The 8,816-nt window shown below is 41.2% G+C and overlaps 1 long non-coding RNA gene across 1 annotated transcript; it reads left to right on the forward strand.

The window, feature by feature from the left end:
- Window positions 1–560: 560 nt before the first annotated feature.
- LOC122624732 lies at window positions 561–8,451 on the forward strand. The gene is made up of 4 exons (XR_006326504.1): window positions 561–677; window positions 5,195–5,415; window positions 5,497–5,684; window positions 7,867–8,451. It is a non-coding gene; the product is annotated as an uncharacterized LOC122624732 (long non-coding RNA).
- Window positions 8,452–8,816: the final 365 nt, after the last annotated feature.

Below are 8,816 nucleotides of genomic sequence, written 5' to 3' on the forward strand. Positions count from 1 at the left end.
CTCTATAATACAGATATAAACATAATCATAGAGCACAAACATCATCAACGTTATAATACAAAGGTAAACATAATCATAGAGCATGTATATAAAATAAATAATGTAAATACTTATAAATGTTCTTAGAATTAGCAACATTGAATTTGTAATTTACAGCATTGAATTTGCAACATTGAATATGCAACATTGAATTTGCAACATTGAATTTGCAACATAGAACATGCAACATTGAATGTGCAACATTAAATTTGCAACATTGAATGTGCAAAATGAATTTGCAACATTGAATATGCAACATTGAATGTGCAACATTGAATTTGCAACATTGAATGTGCAACAATGAATTTGCAACACTGAAACATAGGTAACATTCAACGCAAAACATTAAACATATCAAAAGTTATTTTGTATACATGGTAATTTACTTAATTTACATAATTTTACATAATTAATGTAAAGTAAACAAAATTTCGTCCACCAATACTTGCAATTCCCAATCAGTTCTGACTCCATCCTCATGGGATAGCCGCTCTGACATCTCACTAATCAGTTGACCGGAAGTTGAAATGTGATAGTAAAAGTAGTAGTTTGTGTGTTGGTGTGTCTGATAGTGGTTCCAGAGGCCATGTGGGTATCCCGTCGTCATTCTGGATGCAGTGCATCATGGACCTGGTCAGGTATGTTCCACACTTAGGAGGCAGTTTATTTAATTATATTTTTATGTTCGCGATTTGATATTTATTCTCAGCACATATTTAATTAATAAACGCACATATTATTAATATTATATGATTAAAATAAAGTTATTCCTGTTTTTATATAGTGTTTGGTTATTCTTAAGAATATTTCTCCACCCTGTGATGTTAAGACGAGCAGAAGACTGAAACGCCAATTATGCCATTTCCTTTAATAATTACGCCATGTAATCTTTTTAAATAACTTAGGTATCAAGAAAAATCGTTTAAGTGACACCGATTAGATTAAGTTAAACAATTTCGTTGAATAAAACATAAACCAAAAAAAAAGGTGAATTATGATATAAGCATGTTGCTATAAATATTAAGTGAAAACTTTGCCTAAATGTGCCAGCATTTCTGGTTGGCTTTCCGTCTCTCTTAGTTACAGGTGGCCCAAAAATAATTCATTCATCATCCGACTTAGTTGGCTGAAAAGCGTTGCCCACATTTCGGGGTCGTGGCCAAATTTTCAATTACATTCCATTGGCTAAACCCCATCCTGAACAGCCATTCCCTGAGGGGAACCACCCCTTTTCCGTTTTTCGGACACTAATTGTAATTGGAAAATGTATTTTAAGCGTCTGCGAATAATTGCGCATTAATCAATTGCGGCCTGAGACAAAACCAGGCAACTGACAGCATTACTTCGGCTTTGACGTCATAACCAGGCATCATAATTAGTCGCAGAAGCGCTGACAATGAGGGGGGCAGGGTGCAAAGCTTTTGAGGGGGTGCAAAAACGGGGTGCCTAATTAGTTTGATTAAACAGCGCAGGGCTTCGTGACTTAAATTGGTGACTCCTTGACCAGGCGAATAAATGCCGTCATTCAATTGCCGCCGCTGCATCGCTGCCGGATTATCAAATCAGAATTGCTAGCCATTATCAAAGGACCAATGGACCAAAGGACCAAAGGAGCAAAGGAGCAATGGACAAAAGGACGAGGTGGCGGGCGAAACCTAATTAGAGCGCTTAAAACGTTAGCTTTATTGCCGCCGAGGTCATAATGAGCCGGAAATGAGTTCGTGTCCCCATGTACTCACTGTACCTACTGTAGCCACTCCACACAACGCCACCACCGTGCCACCATTTTCCATTTTCCATTGGCATTTCCTTTTGGGCTGACAAAGAGTTTGCCGCTTGTCTTTTATGATTAAAAATTGGCTCGGCACCAGCACTTAATGGAAGGGGTTCGATGCACTCACCAAAATTATGCTATTCGTATTTTAATAATCAATATTTATTGCATATAAATTATAGCTTTCGAATGCGGAATTTCAATTAATTAAAGTACTCAATATTAAGGATTACGTTTAGTTAATTCTAAAACAAAAAACACTATTCGCATTCATAATATTGCGCTGAATGCAGCCGAAATTTCGCACAGTGCAGTCTAATGTGTCGCCAAGTCAATTGGGGCAGGAAAAGCGGGAAAGCGGAAGAGCAACTCCAGCCAGCGAGTGAAATTTCTATTCTCCGCTCTCTATTCTCTTCTCGTCGCTGCCTTTTCTTTTGGAAATTTCCTTTATTATTGCATTAGTTGCCTGCTATTGTTGTTTTTGTTGCTGCTGTTGTTGTTTTTGTTGTTGTTTGTGTTGCTGCAGTGCCAGTTAATAGAAAAATCTGCAGCCCAGCAAAGACTTTCAAAGTTTTCCCCAGAATCACCAGGACGCCCGCCCGCCCATCGCTTTTCCCTTGCAATTGCGCTTTTCTTTGCCAGCGAGTGTATTTCATAATTTAGACCAGCTTGTCGCTGCCGCTTTTCCCTGTTTTCCCCGCTTTCCCCGTTTTCCCCTTTCCCATTTCTTCCCCCGGCTTTCTTCTCGGCAATTTTGATTGTACGAGTACAAGGCCCCCCCCCCCCTTTTTCGAGTTGAGTTAAGTTGATTTTTCTTTTCTCTCCGCCGGCTTTTCTTTTCTCTTCGTTTCATTTCTTTTTTTCTAGTGCCTTTTATTCGCCTCGCTATTATTTTGCTCTATTTTTCACTACCCTGATCTCTGTGTTTTGTGTGTGGCGCAGCGTGAAATTGAATTAGGTCAATGCGTCAGGCAAAAGTGCCAAAATATATATAAATCGAGAAACTACAAAGTGCAAAGCGGGAAAATTCCACGAGGGGAAATTCGCCAAACACCAGCGAGCAGTAAATGAAATATGCTTCGACCCCAAACAACCGAAATAATAAACGTATAATGAAAGTATGCAATAAGAAAGTTTCAAGTGAAAGTGAGACGGCCACGGCGCTGATGAAAAGCGCAACAAAGTGCAGTGGAAAACTTGCATTTCCCGAAACGGGCAACTTTGTTTTCGGCCGGGGAAAATGTAAGGTCCCCAAAGAATCTTATTGGCCATCGTGGGAGAATTCAGTGGAATACAAACTACTTTGCTTGTCCCTCGCTGTTAATCCTTCAAATACTTAATATTTTATTGCTTGTTCCCTTTTGATTGCATTATAAACTTAACTTTATACATTATTCAATTAATCTCTTAATGGGCTAAGTATAAATATTTTCTATTTGGCGAGAAAATTGAATGTGGTGCACATTTCTAGGCCAACCAAATGCTATTCCCCAGCTTAATTAAATCCACAAATCATAGCCCAAAGCTGCTGTTTTGGGGGCTTTTTCAATTATCCTTCATGATTGATTTTCCCAGCATATTTATGCGATCAACGCCGCCGGGGACTCGCCTACATAGTTTTTTGCCGGGTAATTAACTTTGCGCTGAAATCCCGAAAGCAAATTGAATTCCGAGACAATTCCCCGGTCGGCGCAGCCATAAGCATCCCATCCACAACAGGCGATCCAATCCGAGGGGCCACTATGGGCTACCATGCTACCCTGTATATGGCGGAGCAGCTAGGTGTGCCACTGGCCAAATGGCAACTAAATCATAATGGCGACAGCCACTGGGATGCTGCTCAGCTCGTTTCAATTCAGTTCTGTTCAGTTTAGCTCTGTTCTGTTCAGTTCAGTTGGCTTCAGAGCAACGACAAGGACAACGACAACGCAGGCCATTAACAACTTCAAATAATTTCGCATAATTTATTGGCCGACATGAGCCCGAAAGTATGCCATGCGGCAGCGCAACGGGAATCCAGGACATGGCGAAAAAAAAGCAGCGACAAAACATCAATTACACAATTGCACAGGGCGAAAAGGCAGCCAGTGGTATATATATTATATTTGTAATACATAACATAAATATAAGAATTTTTAAGCAATAATAAGACTGCATAGCGAAATGTAGAGCTTACTTTTGCACATATTTTCCATAGACCAATTTATTTCTCTCTGTGCAGCAGCAACATTGTTCGTATTTCAATGCAAAAAGCGCGAATCGCGAGCGCCGTGCTTATTAATTGAATTTGCGCCCTAATAAGTACGTTGGGAGCACCGCCTTTGTGGGAAAACTGGGCGTGGCACGCATAAAATGCATAATTAACACGACAAGTGGAATTTATTGGCATACATTCATAGCCACAACCATATACATACATATGTATGTATGTATGTAACCATAGCCAAACATGTTCGTAAAATCGCATCCATAAAGGCTGACATCCTTTGCATCCTTTTCATCCTTTGCCAAAGATGAATGCCCTCTGTGCATTTCGATTTGGCGATATTTTTCCAACAATTTGAATTTAATTTGAGCCAATATTTTGATTACTGAAATGGATTTCTGGCACTTTGCGGTTGCCGTTGCACAATCAATATTGGTGTACGTTGTACGTGTCTTTTTTTTCTCTCTTTTTGTATCCGTTGCAATTGCAATTGCATTTGCAGCACCTGCCTGGCGAAATGCCGCCAGTTGCACTTTAATTAAAATTAAACCTTCGGAGACCATCATCACGTAGTTTTCGCAGCTCAAAAGGAGCGTTCACATCATTATCGTCGTCGTTGGAAACTCTCATCCATTTCCATCATCACAGCCGGGAAATCAATCGAGAAGGAAAACCTTCGGCTGGTTGTATTTAATTTGCTCACATTTTCACCTACTTTAAGTAAGGGTAAAAACAATCTCTTTTGCTATATTAATATAACATGTATAATTGTAAAAGAAAAAAGAAAAACATTTTTATTTATTTGGCGCTTTTGAATATATATTTATTTATTTATATATATTTACAATGAATGGTATTTATTTATTGGTATTTATACTCGTAGGTGGATAATTACAGTTGAATTGCACATTATGTATAGATGATCTAAATTGAATAATCTAAAATATGTTTAAATCGATTGGGAATGCATTCAAAGCATTTAACCCATGCAACTTTAATGTTTTATTCAATATTAAGTGAGTTATTCATTAGCTGTTTGCTTTTAGATAATATTTCTATAGCATGAAATCAATATTTTATTAGTACTTAACCCTATTTACTATCCCCGGGTAGTTGGCTATGTTACACGGGCAAACCTATCGATATAAAAAAAAGATAATGATAACTTTTTTCAGCGCCGCCTACGTGCCACGCCCACCGCTGTGGCGCCCAGGCTTCGGCAAATTTGCATTAAACCCGCCAAGTGAGCTGAGTGGATGAGTTGGACTGGCATGTGGCTGTGGAGGCGGATGAGGATGGGGATGGAGATGGGGATGGGGATGAGGATGCGGATGCCATCAGTTTTCCACAGAGCGGGATGAAGAGCACGGGCAGGTGGGTGGAGATGGGAATAAAGGTGAGGCTGTGGCTGTGTGTACCCGCGCCATAAACAAAAACTCATTAACCCAATTTCAATATTAACGCAATGAAAGTGCAGCGATGCCAGAGGCAAACAGCGCGGAACCGAGCGCCCATAAAGGGAGCTGGATCTGGAGAGGATTCCGCACATATGCACATATAGGGGCTGGCCCTGGGCTGATGCGAAGTGGCGTGGAGTGGAGTGGACCACGAGGAGCAGGAGGAGCAGGAGAGACCCGATGACAAGGCGACAGTCCGATCCCGAACGTAAGCTGCACACAATAATCACTCAAAGTACCTGTCATTAATTTTCATTAAATTGCGTGAGAATTATTTGTCAACAAAGCATTTTCGTCACACATACTCGTACAATATGTATGCATGGCAAATGACTGATGGCAAAAAATGCGGGGTCTTTAAATCAATCAGCGAAATTTTGTCAAGAGCATAAATTACAAAAAAACAAAAAAACAAAAACCGGCAATTGCGGAAAAGTATGTCATGTCAAAATAACGTAAATTTATAATGGCACTGCGAACATAAATCATCTGACGAACATATATAATCATGCAATGCACTGGCTTAAAATATTAGTATTTTGCGTGAAAATATAAATGGCTTTATATTTACCATTTCCTTTTTTTAATGTGAGTAAATTACATCAAATGCACTGAATTCGCGGCTATAAGCGTTGATTTCCGTTGATTGATTGTCAAAAACTAAAAATAAAAATTGCGAAAAGAATTAGGACATCCTCGTTTGCGATTCCGTTTTGCCCGCAAAAGGATGCTCCATAATTAATCAGCCGCAAGGCCAGTGCCAATCGAATGTGACCCAAAAAGAGGATGAAAATGGATCTCTATGCCACACCAGCGACACCGACGATTCCCCAGATTCCACAGATTTCCCCCATTTCCCAGATTTCCCCCATTTCCCAGATTCCCGACAGCCAGATCCATCTGGCTATCGTCTATATATGTACGAGTATGCACCTGGCCGCTCATCTGACCACAGCAAAGTTTGCCAATAACTGCAAATGCAATGCATTAAGCCCGCTCCCCGCAGAGGGGAAAAGAGTTGGGGGAAGAGTTGAGAGCTTTTCAGTGAAAACCCCCCATTTTCCTGCCACTCAACGCACCTGTCGCAAAACTGACATTAAATTCACATTACAAAATTGGTTGCCTGCACTCGGCGTATCAGTTTTTGGTTACCTTGTTGCAGTCAACTTGGGGGCTTCGCATTTTTCGGGAATGGTTTTGGAGCTGAAGCTGGGGATGGAGCTGGTGCTGGAGATGAAGCTGGTGCTGGAGATGGAGCTGATGCTGGTGCTGGAGATGGAGCTGGTGCTGGAGCTGGAGCGTTAGTTGGTACAAGGAGGTGGAATCCATCGATGCGCTCCACCTGCCTGAAAAAGTTTGTTTTAATGGACAAAGTTGGCTGTTGAGCGCTGAACGCTGGCCGGGATTCCGGGCAACTGGCAAGTGGAAAGTGGAAAACCGGAGCCTGCAAAACTGGAAGCTTCGCCTTGCTCTATTTGAGTTTCAAGTTGTGAGCCGCAGAGCCGAGAGGGTTTCACCAACTTTTTCCGCCAACACACAAATTAAATTATAAATCAGCGGGCGTGGCGTGGGCATGGCCCAGCCCCTTGCTCCATCACCTGAGCTCCAGTTTGGTTCGGTTTTTGGCTTAAGCTCCGGTTTACTGATCCTGGGAGGCTGCCGACTCAGACTCTCGGTCTCGCATTGAGTGTTTTTCTTGCTCGTTAAATTTTACCAGGCAGCGACAACGTGGCGTATGCGTAATCTATCAGATTGAGCCACAATGGAAAGTTTGCCCCGCAGCTGAGGAGGCGGAACTTTTGGACTGCGAACATTTCCATTTAATTTGATGGCGAAAAACTTCTGGCGGCTGCAAATAAATGTTTGGCCCACACATGAATATCAATAATCAATAATATCAATAATCATTGCGATAATAAATTCAGCGGCTAAGAGATGGCTTATATACGCATCTAGATAGATGTATTTGAATTAAATTATTGTCGCACTGCAAGCCAATCGGGAAATTATTCAGCGCAATTATCTAGTAATAATAATACTCACCAATTAATGACTAAAAGTGGAGGTGCATTTAAGTAGCCAGCAATTAAAGGGGCAAAGTAATGAACTGAATGAATGTGAATGAATAATGAATGTGCAACTTAAGGCACAAGTTTTTAATACATAGCAGTAAAAATAGGTGTCCAAAAGTGGAATGCCATATCTCGTTGAATTCGTAACAAAATTCCCTATCCACCTGTGTGCAAAAAGAGAAATCATAATTTTTTGCCATTTTTGGCAAATTTTGATGATCAAAATTAAAGTATCCGTATTATTACAACAATTTTGTTTTGTTGATTTTTTGATAAAGATAAGATAACTGTCACTTATCGCAGGTACTTTTCGCCTAGGGTTCTTTATTGTCCGCCTTAGTTGTTCTAGTCGCTGTTGCCATGCCACCTCGAGCAACAATTTAGTCCTCTGTTGCCATTAAATGCTTGAGCTGCTTAATGAAGGAAATTAGCAGCCCAGCAGGAAGAGGACGATGCAGGGTGCAGGGTGCATGGTGCAGGAAACGGAAGTCGCAACGAGCAACATCTCTAAGCCGGGCACATTGTGCTGCACTGTGCGGCAAAAAGTTGCAAGGCCTTTGCGCACTGCCACCACCCGCTACCCGCTACCTACCACCTAGCCCTCTGGCTCACTGGAACCGGCTGCAATGTACCACCGCGCACCACCACACCACTGCACCACCGCACCACTGCACCACTGGAACTCCGCCGACCGAAGGCAACATCCAACTGGCGAGCCAGTGGAGCGTGCAAGTTATGTTTTCTTTGAAGTTCATGAAGCAAAATGTCTTAATTACTGAAATGAGATGACGACGAGACAGAAGAAAATAAAAAGGAGGCACTAACGGAGAGGTACACACAGAGAAATTTGCCGTGACAGCAATAGCAACTTTACTATTTTATTGGCTAAAAGTATTGTGAATATGTGGGAAATAGGATAATAAAATGCATATGTTGGTATATATGGGTAATAAAAATTCGTTTCTTTTTTAAGTGAATCCATGCAGTTCTGTATGGTTTTGCTACTATAAATTTATACTAATATAATAGAATTTTCTTAACAAATACGTGAGTATGATTACTGTGCAGTGGGAACAGGCAGGCCAGCGACCACAAGGATTTAGCTTGTCCTAATTAATTTGTTACGGTTTGACGTGCAGGCAAAGATCCAAACGAAAGAAATGTGGCAGCCAGGAACAAAACAGGGCCAAGTGAATCGAAGGCAGGAGGAGGGACGAGGAGCGCAGGAGCACATATGCTGGATGTCCTGGTGCACATCCTGCGGCAAT

This window comes from Drosophila teissieri, chromosome X (assembly GCF_016746235.2).
Source record: "Drosophila teissieri strain GT53w chromosome X, Prin_Dtei_1.1, whole genome shotgun sequence".
Lineage (NCBI taxonomy): Eukaryota > Metazoa > Arthropoda > Insecta > Diptera > Drosophilidae > Drosophila > Drosophila teissieri.